This window comes from Cornus florida, unplaced genomic scaffold (assembly GCF_030987335.1).
Source record: "Cornus florida cultivar Cherokee Brave unplaced genomic scaffold, ASM3098733v1 CherokeeBrave_3.0.0_Hap2_Chr10, whole genome shotgun sequence".
Lineage (NCBI taxonomy): Eukaryota > Viridiplantae > Streptophyta > Magnoliopsida > Cornales > Cornaceae > Cornus > Cornus florida.
In genome coordinates, this window is record NW_026775580.1 from 71172491 (window position 1) to 71182590 (window position 10100).

Here is a 10100-nt window from a genome sequence, read left to right on the forward strand (position 1 = left end):
CAGCAGTCAGTCATCCCCAGGCTAACGGTTAAGCCGAAATCATGAATAGGACAATATTTGCTTGTATCAAGAAAAAGCTGGAGAATGAAAAAGGCAAATGGTTAGATGAGCTACCGAACGTTTTGTGGGCTTACAGAACAACCCCAAGACGGCCAACTGGAGAGAGCCCATAGCCTATGGCACCGAGGTGGTGATACCAGTCGAGTATTTGGTTCCAACTGCAAGGAGCTTGGCGTGGGATCAAGAGAAGAATGATAGAATACTGAGGTTCATATTGATTTGTTGGAAGAAAAAAGGGATGCGGCAGCAGTGAGGCTTGCCTCTTATCAACAGACGCTTGTGAATAGCCATAACAAGAAGGTGAGGCACAGGGGTGTCGCTCTTGGCGATCTGGTTCTGAAAAGGAAGGTGGGAATAGTCAAAAAGATGTTCTCCCCATAGGAAGGTCCGTACAGAATAGCAGAAGTCATAGGGAAGGGGGCATACGTCCTAGAAACTATGACAGGAAGGGTAGTCAATAAGCCATGGAATGCTACGTCTCTGAAAAGGTACTACCAGTAAAAGTAGAGTTTAATTTCAAGCATATTGTACGTTCTAAACTACATGCTTGCAAGTGTACGAAATTTCCATGCTTTATAAAAAGTCTCTTCTTTGTTAAAAATTTACACTCTTCCCGTTCAGCAAGTGTAATACCCCTAAAACTTAAAAAGGATATAATCAGAATTTTATTATTTATTTTATTATTTTAATTATTTTTTTTATTATGTTTGAGGTGCTTACATGGCTAGGTGTTGATGGGTTTAATTAAAATAATTGATTATTGATTTACATTTATTATTTATAATTTGAATTAAATGGATTTAATTGTTTTATGTGAATTCTTTGAATTATTTAAATTGTGTTCTATTTAATTTCCACTATGGTAAGATTAGGTTAGGGTTTTAGTGTTATTATCACCTTCATTTATGCAGCCGACGTTGGTATAATATAGGTTGGTCTATGGGCCGGATAAATCATTTAGGGGTTAATGGAACCTAGAATTGGTGGTCTATAAATATACCAGTGATGTTCTACCTAGGGTTGAGGGTTGTATTCACGATATAGAAAAGGCAAAAGTAATTTGGGAGAAGTCTGGGAAGTAACAGAGAGGGAAGAAACAGGGGGTCGGCCGGAGACTTTAGGACGACGTCGGTGTAAGGCAAGTTCTAATCCTAACTCTATCCCATTGATTAGTGTTCTTTGCATGTCTAACACAACTCCAGGGAACTGTTAAGGATTAAAATTAAACTGGATTTCTTGTACCTCTGTTGTTTTAAAACTGATTGCAGTTGTAATATGTGTACTGGTTGTTTTAATTGTCTTCCTTGTGTAACTTCTGTTTAATTCGTGTAATCTGATGAGTAAGGATTCTAATTAGTTCTATAACATGTTGGGACGCATTAAAATTAATTTAGGTTGCAAGTTTGATTTGCTGCAACAGTCGATGCTCAAGAATGCTTAAACTGCTCGTATTAAATTCTTGTTGCAAAATCCATGTATTAAATTGAGTTTGGTAATTGAACAAAGAATTCAATAGATTTTGGAACATGTGGAAACTTAGTTTAAACATTTAAGAACCTTAGGATTGGAAGACAGTGACGACTTAAAGTTTAAAGAGCAGGCTCTTTGGAAACAAAGAGCAGGCTCTTAAAATCAAAGAGTCGGCTCTTAGGGGACTTGGAGCCTGCTCCAAGACTAGGAGAGCCGGCTCCTACCAAAGGAGAGCAGGCTCTTCTGTTAGAAGAGCAGGCTCCTTCAAGGTTTTTCCAGTTTTTGATGTTTCGGCGACCGTTTGGGCTACGAGGGTTGGATGTTGGAAATTTCAAATCCGGTTAGAAGGTATAATTAGGGTTTTCAATATGTTCTAAGGCATATTAAAGTTTCTAAGGGTTGGTTAACTGGATTAAAACAGTGGTGTTTATAGTAAAACAATGCATAAATTGTTAGAGGCAAATCGGGTTACCGTTTTTGGAGATGTAGAGGTTTAATTGCCTTTGATCTAATCTAGCAGATTACTAAGGATGGTTACACCATGTTAAACATGGAACTATGGTAGGAACAAGTATGTCTAAGCTTTAATTACTGCTAGCTACGGATTAACTGTCATATAGAACTTAACTTGTTTCAGTTTTGAGCATAAGGACATGTTACGTCGATTGTTGTTTTGATGTCGTATTAAATTCCTACTATTATAACAATCTGATGGGATGCTATTGGGTGTAAATTAGACTCCTATGATTAGTTTTAAAAACCAATAGAGTGATAGGAATGATCCCGTGAAGGAGCAGAGAAGCTGAAACAGAAAAGAACGGAGAAAAGGCTCATAGGGGGAAGGAGAGCCGGCTCCCACCTGATTAGAGCCGGCTCCAAGGTTGTATGGAGCCGGCTCTAGGCTGTTTTGGAGCCTGCTCTACTTTTCCAAGAGCAGGCTCTTTCCAATTTGATGGAATTTGACGAGTACTGTAATGTTTTTAGCTACTCTTTGGGCACTTGGGGTTCTTGAACAATTTTAGAATTTTAATGGGGTTTTCATTAATTAGTTTAACCTGTAATCAAGGTCTTTAATTGCATAAAATACCCCTTTTGTGTTAATGGAATTAATAGTACGCTATTTAACAACTATGCGTACAGTTAACGACTGGAAGGCAATTAATTGTCTAGTTTAATTTGACACTTTAAGATGCTATAACATGATTCTAAATTAGGTTTTAGATGCACGGTGGAGTCTTTTAATTAGTAAATTGGACTTGGGGCATAGGGTATGGCTCCGTGTTAAAGGATAAAATAGAAAACGAGTATAGCACTTAGTACGCTGTTACCGGATGGAAAGAACTAAATTGCTTAAATTAATTTAGCAATTGTTTGGATTATAACATGATTATAAAACTGGTTTAAATGCATGATAGAGTTATTGATTTATTAAAACTGATCTATGCATGCTCTGGATGCTGGTTGTTGAAGTATTACACCGTTTCTTGCAAATACATGGTTTAGATCTTGGATTTAAATTGCTGAAATTTTAATTACTTTTCTGCAATGGTATGAATATTTGGTTTAGGACTGTAAATTACTTGCTTATTATTTATATATTGTAATTTACATGGATATGGAGGATTGTATGCACCGGTATAGGACGGTGACATACTAGGTATGGTTTAGCTCAAAACACTAATTCCTACCTTATGGATTTTAATTGCTGAACGGTTTTACCTGTTCTATCAATTATATGGATTCTGTGGATTGTATGCACCGGTATGGGACGGTGGTATACTAGGGACCGACTGATTCAAAATACTCAGCCCTACCTATTTTGGAATAAGGGTGCGAATTATAAAAACATAATTCTCCTTATATTTAAGTCTGTGCGATTGAATAAACTGAACGACTTATTGGATCTTTTATATAAGTCTGTGCAGCTGAATAAGCTGAACGATTTATTGGATTTCCTGTGGATGGATATGTATGGATTTTAAATATATTTTCATGGTACCACGAGATGAGCTTGAGTCTCAGGCTCGTTGGTTAGGGTGCGTATATGCAGTAGGATGCGTAGCTGGATATGAGAGGTTGAGGTGTACCCTGTTAGGTCTAGGTACTCATGCCCACCTATGGGTGCGTTTTCGCATGTTGCCTTCTATTCAGGTTGAGGCCCTTTCCATAGTCCAGTGAGAGTCCTGTAGTGTGAATATACATATCTACGGACTATTTAGTTATTGTTGAGTTGGTTAGAATGTATATACGTATCGAGTCTCTGCTTGGATTGTAGTAGGTTAGAACTTGTTCGTGGGCCTGACCCACCTCTATTTTTCAGGTAATTGTCAGTTCCAGACTTAGACTTGATCGTGCTGAGCGGAGACTACTACTCACTCTTCCGACGACGTATGACTTTCCTCCATGGTTTACTCTAGATGTTCTTTAAGTAGCTTCCATTACAGTTTGGATTATTATTAGGGGTCCATTAGAGATGGATTCCTGAGTTGTATTAGAATTGGAGAAGTTGGGTGTATCCGACTAATTATTTATTTATAAAATTTTATTCTGAGGTTTCCAGTTTTGGTTTATCATTCTAGTTTCTTTTCAGCAATTTATTTATTCCTGTTTTCTTAATTATATTTTGTGTTCGTTTATTACTAATTGATCTGATATCCTCGGGTAATCGGGCGTGGGCCTGGCCAACCCGCATCCGAAAATCTGGGGGTAGCACAGTTGGTATCAGAGCACTCCAGGTTCTAGTGTCCTTAGGAGTGTTTTCGTTATAAGACTTTCGCGTTGCGTCTCTTAAAAACTTAGAGCCATATTAGGATTCGTTGTACTCTTGTTACGGTTTGGTAGGAGGAGCTGATGTCAATTATATTCCATAATTATGGAATAGTTGACACTAAGAGGAGGATCGGGTTCAAGGCGAAAGCGATATGGACCCCATGGAGTAAAGAAGGATGTTGTCAAGTTCTTTGTCAGAAATAGAACTTGGGGTTCGAAGATTTAGTCCTAAGGTTGGCATTACTTGGAAAGTATGCGCCAAGAATGGATTAAGATGTAGGTGTTAGGTCACCGCATGTCAGGGCCAACACAACTTCTGGTGATCTCTAAAAGGAGGCAAGCGAAGAATAGGATTCTGAAGAGGATCCTAAGGGAGGAAATGTCAGTGTCTCCTAGAAAGGGGATATTAAAGCTTGAAATTGAAGGATTACACGGAGGTGATGTCATTCACCAGCAGTATGGTGAATGATACTAGTAGAATTGGTGTAGATCAATCTACATGTGGATGGAATTTTTGTGTCGTTTCTTAGAGAGTCAATTAAGAAGTACTCTTTAGGTGGTTGGGAATCGGATGGAGTTCTTATATTTGTGTAGGCAAAAGTATATTGCTTTTAAGCCATTGTTAAAGACAGGTTTCACGGTTGGATGATTACCAACGAAACCGCGAAATGGACTTTTGTGACATAAGTTGTGAACTTGAGTTCAAAGGAGGTTTTCTTCTCTTGAATGGAGGATGTTTTAATTAGGAATTATATTTTAGTTGATTTGTTGCATTGTGTGTATCTATGTGTTTGATTTTGTTATTTTGTGTTGCATTTTGATATTATGTGTTTTATTTTGTTGTTATGTGTTTCATTTTTTGTTAATTTGTCCGGATTGGGAGTATGGAGTGGTTGGGGACACAAGTATGTAATCAACCAACTATTATTTTGATGACATGGGTAATAGCGCTATGCACGCTAGGATTTGTAAATAAATGGTCATATGATTGGGCAGAAATACAAACTCCTAGCCAATCTATTAGACTTGGATGTGCGTCAATAGGGTACGTTACTTAGGATATGATGGTTTAACTAGCAATAAGAGTCAAATATTCTACAATGAGTAGTTGGATATGCTCTATGCTAGGTAGGGATTTGTTTTTACAGCACTATAAGAATGGTGGTTATGAATGTTTCGGGGGATTCGTGAGGTTGTGGTAGGTAAAGATCACTGTAATGCCGCTATGGTTCGGATTGAGGATTTCGGGCTGGTAGGTACTTGTTAGAATGATGCCGAGAAAGGATAATGGACTGATTAAAGTTTTATCAGTCTATTCAAAATCTAGACATGATTTTTTAGGGTGTCATTTGGAGGAGTTGCTGGTATGTACCTAGAGGAGGAACCAAATGTGGAATTTTTTTTTTTTAGGGTCCTAATTTGCAACAATTAGTTGTTGCTTTGACATTGATGACTATATGGAGGATGGGGAAAAGTTTCATAAACTTTTGAAGCAGGATAAGGAGTCAAATTGACACTACTTATATTACAAAGGTAGGGTGTGTCGAAGATAGGATGGTGAGACCGGTTATCTATCACAAGGAAGCGGTGCACGGTGTGTGTGAAAAAGGTTATACTGCATGGTTAGCTTTAAACGATGCTCCACACTAAGTATTGGGTGCAGACGAAAGCTGGTGGTACCAGACTAATGGTACTTTTAGTAGACGGATTGAGAGGAGGATGCCGGGACTGAGGTTCACAGCACTTAGTTCATTCTTCATTCTGGCAGATAATATGATTCACTCACGATCTGGAGCAGAGTTTTGAGGGCCAGGAGGAGGGACAGAGTGATTTTTGTTTTCCAGTCTAATATAATTAAATGGTTGTGATGGACTTGATTAAATCAGCTTAATACTGGTTTATTTTGAACTGGTAGGACATCAGTTCATATGAATAAAGGGGACTACAAGATGACTTCGATGCATCAAAGTGGGGATTTACGCTTCGCTTGAAGTTTGGTCTGTCTGGTGAAAGGGGATGGGAAGTGAACGTGCTCAACAACCACTAGGATAGTGCATACATTGCGATTCGTGGTTGACTTGCAGTTGAAGGTTTAGCCTGTATAATAATAACACTGGCTATTATCACAGAAATTAAGGAAGTCAACTACCAATATTGGGGTTGATCTTTGTGGAAGTATTCCTTTACTCAATCAGAGTTTAAGGTACTGACGGAAGCGTCGATGTTTTGTTAGGGTTGTCAAAAGGAGTATGATTTCAAATCGGCATTTTTTCTCAATGCACTCGGACGATATAAGGTGCATCAGGAAGTCAACTATCTGGTTACGTGGATCGGATGATGTACAATATGTTTAATTTTGTCTATTTTAATTGATTGTTTTAACCTAATGTGCTGCATTTGATATGCATGCTCGGACTATGGGTGACTTTGTTCTTTGTTAAGTTTACAATCGGTATATGGTTAAATTAAAACAAAGTTCAATTGTTGGCATGGTTGCTTTGCAAAGGTTTCACACAATATAACTACACTTAGGAAGGCATGGGTTAGTTCCCAGGTTATGACTCAATCTATTCATACTGATAGAGTTGAGTCCAAACGAGAATGGAAATAAATTTTAAATAATTCAGAGTTTCGTGAATTCCGAGGACGGAATTCCGTTTGTTAGGGGAGAAGAATGTAATACCCCTAAAACTTAAAAAGAATATAATCAGAATTTTATTATTTATTTTATTATTTTTATTATTATTTTTATTATGTTTGAGGTGCTTACATGGCTAGGTGTTGATGGGTTTAATTAAAATAATTGATTATAGATTTACATTTGTTATTTACAATTTGAATTAAATGGATTTAATTGTTTTATGTGAATTCTTTGAATTATTTAAATTGTGTTCTATTTAATTTCCACTATGGTAAGATTAGGTTAGGGTTTTAGTGTTATTATCACCTTCATTTATGCAGTCGACGTTGGTATAACATAGGTTGGTCTATGGGCCTGATAAATCATTTAGGGTTTAATGGAACCTAGAATTGCTGGTCTATAAATATACCAGTGATATTTTGCCTAGGGTTGAGGGTTGTATTCACGATATAGAAAAGGCAAAAGTAATTTGGGAGAAGTCTGGGAAGCAACAGAGAGGGAAGAAACAGGGGGTTGGCCGGAGACTTTAGGACGACGTCAGTGTAAGGCAAGTTCTAATCCTAACTCTATCCCATTGATTAGTGTTCTTTGCATGTCTAACACAACTCCAGGGAACTGTTAAGGATTAAAATTAAACTGGATTTCTTGTACCTCTGTTGTTTTAAAACTGATTGTAGTTGTAATATGTGTACTGGTTGTTTTAATTGTCTTCCTTGTGTAACTTTTGTTTAATTCGTGTAATCTGATGAGTAAGGATTCTAATTAGTTCTATAACATGTTGGGAAGCATTAAAATTAATTTAGGTTGCAAGTTTGATTTGCTGCAACAGTCGATGCTCAAGAATGCTTAAACTGCTCGTATTAAATTCTTGTTGCAAAATCCATGTATTAAATTGAGTTTGGTAATTGAACAAAGAATTCAATAGATTTTGGAACATGTGGAAACTTAGTTTAAACATCTAAGAACCTTAGGATTGGAAGACAGTTCCTCAGAAATTCACCAGACGTAGAGACGATGAACACGCGAGAAGAGAGACGACTCAAAGTTTAAAGAGCAGGCTCTTTGGAAACAAAGAGCAGGCTCTTAAAATCAAAGAGTCGGCTCTTAGGGGACTTGGAGCCTGCTCCAAGACTTGGAGAGCCGGCTCCTACCAAAGGAGAGCAGGCTCTTCTGTTAGAAGAGCAGGCTCCTTCAAGGTTTTTCCAATTTTTGATGTTTCGGCGACCGTTTGGGCTACGAGGGTTGGATGTTGGAAATTTCAAATCCGGTTAGAAGGTATAATTAGGGTTTTCAATATGTTCTAAGGCATATTAAAGTTTCTAAGGGTTGGTTAACTGGATTAAAACAGTGGTGTTTATAGTAAAACAATGCATAAATTGTTAGAGGAAAATCGGGTTACCGTTTTTGGAGATGTAGAGGTTTAATTGCCTTTGATCTAATCTATCAGATTACTAAGGATGGTTACACCATGTTAAACATGGAACTATGGTAGGAACAAGTATGTCTAAGCTTTAATTACTGCTAGCTATGGATTAACTGTCATATAGAACTTAACTTGTTTCAGTTTTGAGCATAAGGATATGTTACGTCGATTGTTGTTTTGATGTCGTATTAAATTCCTACTATTATAAAAATCTGATGGGATGCTATTGGGTGTAAATTAGACTCCTATGATTAGTTTTAAAAACCAATAGAGTGATAGGAATGATCTGGTGAAGGAGCAGAGAAGCTGAAACAGAGCAGAACGGAGAGAAGGCTCATAGGGGGAAGGAGAGCCGGCTCTGGGATGCCAAGAGCCGGCTCCCACCTGATTAGAGCCGGCTCCAAGGTTGTATGGAGCCGGCTCTAGGCTGTTTTAGAGCCTGCTCTACTTTGCCAAGAGCAGGCTCTTTCCAATTTGATGGAATTTGACGAGTACTGTAATGTTTTTAGCTACTCTTTGGGCACTTGGGGTTCTTGAACAATTTTAGAATTTTAATGGGGTTTTCATTAATTAGTTTAACCTATAATCAAGGTCTTTAATTGCATAAAATACCCCTTTTGTGTTAATGGAATTAATAGTACGCTATTTAACAACTATGCGTACGGTTAACGACTGGAAGGCAATTAATTGTCTAGTTTAATTTGACACTTTAAGATGCTATAACATGATTCTAAATTAGGTTTTAGATGCACGGTGGAGTCTTTTAATTAGTAAATTGGACTTGGGGCATAGGGTATGGCTCCGTGTTAAAGGATAAAACAGAAAACGAGTATAGCACTTAGTACGCTATTACCGGATGGAAAGAACTAAATTGCTTAAATTAATTTAGCAATTGTTTGGATTATAACATGATTATAAAACTGGTTTAAATGCATGATAGAGTTTTTGATTTATTAAAACTGATCTATGCATGCTCTGGATGCTGGTTGTTGAACTATTACATCGTTTCTTGCAAATACATGGTTTAGATCTTGGATTTAAATTGCTGAAATTTTAATTACTTTTCTGCAATGGTATGAATATTTGGTTTAGGACTGTAAATTACTTGCTTATTATTTATATATTGTAATTTACACGGATATGGAGGATTGTATGCACCGGTATGGGACGGTGACATACTAGGTATGGTTTAGCTCAAAACGCTAATTCCTACTTTATGGATTTTAATTGCTGAACGGTTTTACCTGTTCTATCAATTATATGGATTCTGTGGATTGTATGCACCGGTATGGGATGGTGGTATACTAGGGACCGACTGATTCAAAATACTCAGTCCTACCTACTTTGGAATAAGGGTGCGAATTATAAAAACATAATTCTCCTTATATTTAAGTCTGTGCGGTTTAATAAACTGAACGACTTATTGGATCTCTTGTATAAGTCTGTGTAGCTGAATAAGCTGAACGATTTATTGGATTTCCTGTGGATGGATATGTATGGATTTTAAATATATTTTTATGGTACCACGAGATGAGCTTGAGTCTCAGGCTCGTTAGTTAGGGTGCGTATATGCTGTAGGATGCGTAGCTGGATATGAGAGGTTGAGGTGTACCCTGTTAGGTCTATGTACTTATGCCCACCTATGGGTGCGTTTTTGCATGTTGCCTTCTATTCAGGTTGAGGCCCTCTCCATAGTTCAGTGAGAGTCCTGTAGTGTGAATATACATATCTACGGAC